Source organism: Hibiscus syriacus, unplaced genomic scaffold (genome assembly GCF_006381635.1).
Source record: "Hibiscus syriacus cultivar Baekdansim isolate YM2019G1 unplaced genomic scaffold, ASM638163v2 tig00110655_pilon, whole genome shotgun sequence".
Taxonomy (NCBI): Eukaryota; Viridiplantae; Streptophyta; class Magnoliopsida; order Malvales; family Malvaceae; genus Hibiscus; species Hibiscus syriacus.
In genome coordinates, this window is record NW_024062815.1 from 356,105 (window position 1) to 363,508 (window position 7,404).

Sequence of the window (7,404 nt, forward strand, 5' to 3'; positions counted from 1 at the left end):
CTCCTAAGAGTAAGGAGGAAGAGGTTGCTGAAGTTGGATTTTTCACCAGGAGTGGAAGATGCTATGCTCCTGGAAAGGCTGATAAAGCAAGAGATGTGGTTATTAAAGATCCTGATGATAAATTGAATGAGCCTGTTAAGATTGAGGAGGCTCAGGAATTTTTAAAGTTTCTGAAACACAGCGAGTATAATATTGTGGAACAGCTTCATAAGACCCCAGCGCGGATTTCAATGTTGTCTCTACTGTTGCATTCGGAAGTACATCGAAATACTCTGATCAAAGTGCTGAATGAAACTTTTGTAGGGAAGGATATACCAGTGGAACGTGTGGACAGGATGGTAAATCATATTAATGCAGATAATTTTATTTATTTTTATGATGACGAAATACCTGAAGAAGGAAAAGGCAGGGGCAAGGCTTTACACATTACGGCTCATTGCAAAGGAGTCATCGTCTCAGGAGTGTTAATTGACAACGGATCGGCCTTGAATGTTATGCCATTCGCCACTCTAAATAGACTTCCTGTGGATGTATCACAAATGAGGGTTTGTGGCAATGCTGTAAGGGCATTTGATGGGACAGAACGCAAGATAATGGGGAAGATGATTATTCCTCTCAGAATTGGCCCTACAACATTTGAAGTAGATTTGTTGTCATGGATATTCATCCGAGTTATAGTTGCTTGCTAGGGAGACCCTGGATTCACATGGCTGGGGCAGTTCCTTCCTCCCTTCACCAAAAGCTCCGATTCATTGTTGATGGGACTCTAGTGACCATCAAAGCGGAAGAAGACATCATTGCCTCTATCACTACAGATGCACCATATGTAGGGGTAGATGAAAATGCACTAGAGTCCTCCTTCCAGTCCTTGGAATTTGTTAATGCTACTTTTATCTCTGAGGGCAAAAGAATTCCCATTCCTCATCTTTCAAAAATACAAAGATGCAATTAAAGGAGACCTTAGCTAGAGGAGCAAAGGTAGGGAAAGGCTTGGGAAAGAAATTGCAAGGAATCACTGAAGGATCGGCTCCAGTTCCTAAAAGAAATTATTTTGGTCTCGGATACAAACCAACGTACCATGATAAAGTCAAGGATGCACAAAAGTTTAAAGAAAGAAGGAAGGCAAGAGTAAAGGGAGAAGATCTTGTTTGGGGACCCATGGTCATTCCACCACTCTCCAAATCTTTTGTGTCTGGAGGATTTGTGATTGGCACGCTGAAACAGTCAGGAGATATTGAAGATACAGAATTTGTTGAAAATTTATGGGGAAGCCTGAGCATCAACGTTATCACAGAAGATTCTACTGGAGAGTGTTCATTGGCATCAATTCGTCCGTGTCCTCCTGGCTATGTTTTGAACAATTACACTGTTGAAGAACTCCCTGTGTTCTATAAGCACTTTTCAAAGTAATGCATAATAACAAATCTGTCTCCTTTTGACCCAAATATAATAGGGCTTTTGTAAAAGGACAAATTGTTATTTGTCATTGCTTTAATGAAACAGTGTTCTTCTTTCATTCTAATCTTAGCAAGTATTTTATTCATCTCTTGAGTATTCTTTATTCTTTATTGATAATTATTCTCTTGATAAATATTATATAAAATTTTTGTCCACAGCCAAATATACTCCTTTTGATTCGCAGGTCTTCAGATATCAACTGTTCGAGTAATGATATTTTTGAACCACAAATTGATTTTGAAAATGACATGTGTCTCGAAGAATCTGAGGGTTATAAAGATGAAGAGGAATGTGAGTTAAACTCTGAGCTTGTTAGAATGATGGAGCAGGAAGATAGACAAATATTGCCCCACAAAGAGACAACTGAAACAATAAATTTGGGAACAGAAGAGGATATAAAGGAAGTTAAAATTGGCACTTCACTCTCACCAAAAGTAAGAGATGGTCTTATAAGCCTTCTTCGGGAATATAGGGATGTGTTTGCTTGGTCTTATCAAGATATGCCGGGGTTGGAAACCGACATTGTGATGCACAAGCTACCAATAAAGCCGGAATACAAGCCTGTTCAGCAAAAACTTCGAAGAATGAGACCAGATATGCTATTAAAAATCAAGGAAGAAGTGAAGAAACAATTCGATGCTGGATTTTTACAAGTGGCCAAGTACCCTGAATGGGTAGCAAACATAGTGCCAGTTCCAAAGAAAGATGGCAAGGTTCGGATGTGTGTTGACTACCGGGATCTCAATCGAGCGAGCCCCAAAGATAATTTTCCACTCCCACATATCGATACTTTGGTTGACAATACGGCTGGTCATGCTCTTTTCTCTTTCATGGATGGTTTCTCAGGTTACAATCAAATTAAGATGGACCCAGAAGACATGGAAAAGACAACTTTTGTGACAATGTGGGGTACGTTTTGCTACAAGGTGATGCCCTTTGGACTTAAGAACGCCGGGGCAACATATCAAAGAGCCATGGTTACGTTGTTCCACGATATGATGCACAGGGATATAGAAGTGTACGTGGATGATATGATTGCCAAATCACAAACTGGAGAAGAACATGTAAAAGTCTTAAGGAAACTATTTTTAAGATTAAGAAAATACCAGCTCAAGCTTAACCCGGCCAAGTGCACATTTGGAGCTACTTCAGGGAAGTTATTGGGATTTGTAGTCAGTGAGAATGGGATAGAAATAGACCCTGATAAAGTCAAAGCAATTTTGGAATTACCTCCCCCTGGAACGCAAAAGGAAGTACGAGGTTTTCTGGGAAGGTTAAATTATATTGCCAGATTCATCTCTCAGTTGACCGAGAAATGTGATCCAATATTCCGATTATTGAGAAAGCAAAACCCAGGAGAATGGGATGATAGTTGCCAAGAATGCTTCGATAGAATTAAGAGTTACTTAATTAATGCTCCTGTCTTGATGCCACCAATCCCAAACAAACCATTGATTTTATATTTGACTGTCTTTGAGAAGTCGATGGGATGTGTGTTGGCCCAACATGACGAAACTGGAAGAAGAGAACGAGCTATTTACTATCTCAGTAAGAAATTCACTGACTGTGAGACTCGATATTCCTCTATTGAAAAGCTGTGTTGTGCTTTAGTATGGACTACTCAGAGGCTGAGACAATATTTGTTGTATCATACTACCTGGTTGATATCAAGACTGGATCCGTTAAAGTACCTGATGGAATCAACGGCTCTAACTGGAAGGATGGCGAGATGGCAAATGTTGTTGTCCGAATTTGATATAGTCTACATGAACCAGAAATCAGTTAAAGGAAGTGCTATTGCAGATTTCCTGGCAAGCAGAGCATTAGAAGACTATGAGCCAGTAAAATTTGATTTTCCGAATGAAGACTTGATGAGTATATTTGTTACTGAAGAAGATACTCCGAAAAATGAAGCATGGAAAATGAACTTCGATGGCGCTTCTAATGCTGTGGGACATGGAATTGGGGCAATATTAGTTTCACCTGAGGGAGATCATTATCCTTGTACTAGTAGGCTCGCCTTTGAATGCACTAACAATATGGCAGAGTATGAAGCATGTATCTTGGGTATTCAAGCTGCAATTGAGCGCAAAGTTAAAAGCCTGGAAGTATTCGGCGATTCTGCTCTGGTTATTTATCAGCTTCGCGGGGAATGGATGACTCGAGACTCCAAGTTGATAGAATACAAGAACTTAGTGATGGAGTTGATCAAAGAGTTTGAAGAAATTTCTTTTGCTTATCTTCCTCGTGAAGAAAATCAAATGGCAGATGCCTTGGCTACGTTGGCAGCTATGTTCAAGGCCGATGATCAATCTCGAATGATGCCTATTCGGATGAGTATAAGAGAAATGCCAGCTCATTGTTGCAACATAGAGGAAGAAGAGGATGATAATCTCCCATGGTATTATGATATTCTCCAATATGTGAAGTATCGGGCTTACCCGGCGGAGGCAGCTGAGAATGATAAACGGACCTTAAGAAGATTAGCAATGGGGTATGTCCTTGATGGAGATATATTGTATAAAAAGGGCAAGGATCAGGTGCTTTTGAGATGTGTGGATAGAATTGAGGCCAAGAAAATACTTGAGGAAGTCCATGAAGGAGTTTGTGGAACACATGCTAATGGATTCACAATGGTTAGAAAAATCATGAGGTTTGGGTACTATTGGTCCACTATGGAAGGAGATTGTATTAGATTTGCTCGAAGATGTCATAAATGCCAGATTCATGATAACCAAATACATGTTCCTCCTTCACCACTCCATGTAATGAACGCACCTTGGCCATTTTCAATGTGGGGCATCGATGTCATTGGGGCAATTTCACCGAAGGCCTCAAATGGACATCGTTTTATCTTAGTGGCTATAGATTACTTCACCAAATGGGTTGAAGCTGCCTCTTATGCTAATGTCACAAAAGGAGCAGTGTGCAGATTTCTAAAAAGAGAAATCATTTGTAGATATGGAGCACCTGAAAGGATCATCACAGATAATGCATTGAATTTGAACAACGATTTAATGAAGGAAGTTTGCACAAAGTTAAAGATCAAACATCACAATTCGGCTCCTTATCGCCCAAAAATGAATGGGGCAGTAGAGGCAGCGAATAAAACATCAAGAAGATCATCACAAAAGCAACTGAAACATATAGAGACTGGCATGAGAAATTACCTTTTGCATTGCTTGCTTATCGCACGTCCGTTCGTACATCTACTGGGGCAACACCATTCTCTTTGGTATATGGGATGGAAGCAGTTTTGCCTATTGAGGTGGAAATACCTTCTTTGAGAGTATTGATGGAGTTGAAACTAGACGAGGCTGATTGGGTACAAAGTAGGTTTGATCAATTAAATTTGATTGAGGAGAAAAGGCTGAGAGCTATCTGCCATGGCCAAATGTACCAGAGAAGGATGATACGAGCATATGACAAGAAAGTCAGACCTCGAGAATTTCGTGAAGGCGATTTGGTACTAAAAAAGATCTTACCTATGCAAAAAGACTTTCGAGGGAAGTGGATGCCGAACTGGGAAGGTCCCTATGTTGTAAAAAGGCATTCTCAGGAGGAGCTTTGGTGTTAACAGAAATGGATGGGGAAGATTTGCCTAATCCCGTGAATTCAGATTCGGTCAAACGATATTACACCTAAAAAAAAAAAATGAGAAAATGAAAAAGAAGAAAATAAATAAAGGAGGGTTCAAGGTGAAAACCTAAAATGGGCATCTTGAAACCAAAGGAGGATTCGAGTTGAAAATCCGTAATGGACGGCTCGAATAATCAGAAATTGAAAGGGTAAATTCCCTCGGAAGCCTAACGGTTTAGGGAAAGACTCTCATGCTCACACATCTTTTGTACGATCTGAATCTTCGAAACACATGTCAACTTTCGAGAAAGATTTGGGGTGAAGAATAGAAGGACTCAGCATTTGATATTCACTATATTTGTCCATTGTTTTTCTTTGTATATACTTGCTTTCTTGTCCCAAAAGATTGTACTTTCTCATTATCTGTCTTCAGTAAAATTTTTGAATTTGATTCAATGTCCTCGCATATATTCACCAAATACTAATCAATAACAACATCAGTTACTATGCTTTACTCTGAAAAGTGTCAGATTATGGGGATTTTGAAACAGGTGTTCACCAGAGAACACATGCAAAGGCACGCTCCCATCAGTCATTAAACAAATCATTGAGGGAAAAGAGGGTAAATTAAAGAAATCAGTTTCAACATAATCATACTTTTCCCAAGCAAAGAAGTCCCAATTTAAAGGCATGTAGAATGAATCGTCAAAAATCAATCAATGAATCAAAGATGCAAGATAAACTCTCTCGGGGTAGATCAGAAGGACCAAGTCAAAGAATATTTAATGAGAGGTCAAGAAAGTAACCAGGCACGGATGAACGCATAAATTTCGCATGTTTCGATCAAAGAGTATGAGGGAGTCTCAATGCCAGGAACGAACTGAGCATAACCCTTTAAACATGCATTTAGATCATTCTTAGAGCATATTGATAACATGAAATCATGGCATATGACCATTTTTACAGGATCTTCAAGACTTATTGAAGCAATGAGTCAGTCAACATCAACTGACCAGACTTCCTCATTACGTAGGAGCCGTGTCAACATTAGGATAACCAGCCGTCCTCATCACGTAGGAACCGAGTTATCACCCTTCCTAAAGGTGGCCAGAGTTTTTCATCATGTATGAACCGTGTCATCCCAGACCAGATCTCTTCATCACGTAGAGCCGTGTCAACCATAGATACCAGCCGTCCTCATCACGTAGGAACCGTGTTATCACCTTCCAGATCTCTTCATCAAAGATGTCAATTAGGATAACCAGCGTCCTCATCACGTAGGAACCGAGTTATCCTTCCTAAAAATCCAGATTCTCATCACGTAGGAGCCATGTCACCCTTAGACGACCAGACCTCTTCATTGCGTATGAGCAGTGTCGTCCCCACCAACAAAATTATCCATCTTTTCAACCCAAAAAGAGAACCAGACAAAAAAGTGTTTCTTGTCGTCTTTGCCTATTCTTGTTAACACAAGAATGTGCAAAGAGGGGCAGCTGTAAACACCCGTTTTTGTCCGGGATTTTTTTTTCCGTTATTATTATTTTATTATTTTCATTATATTATATTATTATTATTTATTATTACAATTTTTGCAGGCCTAATCCCTAAGCCCAATTCAGATTACAATTGGCCCAATACGGAGCCCAACAACCCAGATTAGGGTTTCAAAACCCTAAATCAGTTTAGGGTTTCAAACCCTAAATCAGTTTAGGGTTTCAACCCTAAAATCAGTTTAGGGTTTCAAACCCTAAATCAGTTTAGGGTTTCAAACCCTAAATCTAGGGTTTCAAACCCTAATCAGTTTAGGGTTTCAAACCCTAAATCCCCAACTCACAGCCGCCGCTCAAGCCAGAGTCCAATCCTCAGCCGCACGTTGATCTTCACCAGTCATGCCTGAGCCGCGTGAGCCAGCCAATCACCGAGCCACCAGCCGATGTCCCGTCGCCGACTGTTCTCCTGCTGAACAGTAACCGGTCAAAAAACAGTAGCCTAAATCCTAGAATCCATTTTAAAAAAACAGATTGAATCCCGAAAAATCGGGAGGTAATCATGCAAAGACAGTTAAGACCCCTCCTATTTTTTCTAGATATCATCATCTCACCAGAATGAATATAAAGAAAGCAAAAAGGAAACAAAAAATAAAGAGGGACGAAAAATCGAAACAGAAAAAAAAAAAGAGAGAAAAAAGAAAGTTTTACCTTCTCTAACCACCACGTGAATCTCGCTGTGAATCTCGTGTGACCTTCCTTGATCCCAGCTAGCCCCTATCTGAAGGTAAAGCCTTTGTTTTTCTGGTTTTGGGGGTTGGTTTCGTTGATATAGTGGGTTTGGGTTCTTCGGTTTCAAAGGAGAGGTCGTTCGTAGGGG